Here is a 267-nt window from a genome sequence, read left to right as displayed (position 1 = left end):
TCCCCCCGTGTCCCCACCTGAGCCGGGTGTCCCCCCTGTCCCGCCAGGGGTCCCCCACTGTCCCCCCTGTCCCCTCAGGTGTCCCCCCAGGTGTCCCCACCTGAGCCGGGTGTCCCCCCTGTCCCCCCAGGTGTCCCCACCTGAGCCGGGTGTCCCCCCGGGCCACCTGGTGCGCCCGGACTTTGGCCACGAGGATCCGGACGATGCGAACGAAGACCACGAAGTTCACCTGGGGGGGGACAGGTGAGGGGGAGGGAGGGGACGGGG

This window comes from Lepidothrix coronata, unplaced genomic scaffold, assembly GCF_001604755.1.
Source record: "Lepidothrix coronata isolate B3197 unplaced genomic scaffold, Lepidothrix_coronata-1.0 Scaffold1231, whole genome shotgun sequence".
NCBI classification, from domain to species: Eukaryota; Metazoa; Chordata; class Aves; order Passeriformes; family Pipridae; genus Lepidothrix; species Lepidothrix coronata.
Note: the sequence above shows the minus strand (reverse complement) of the source record.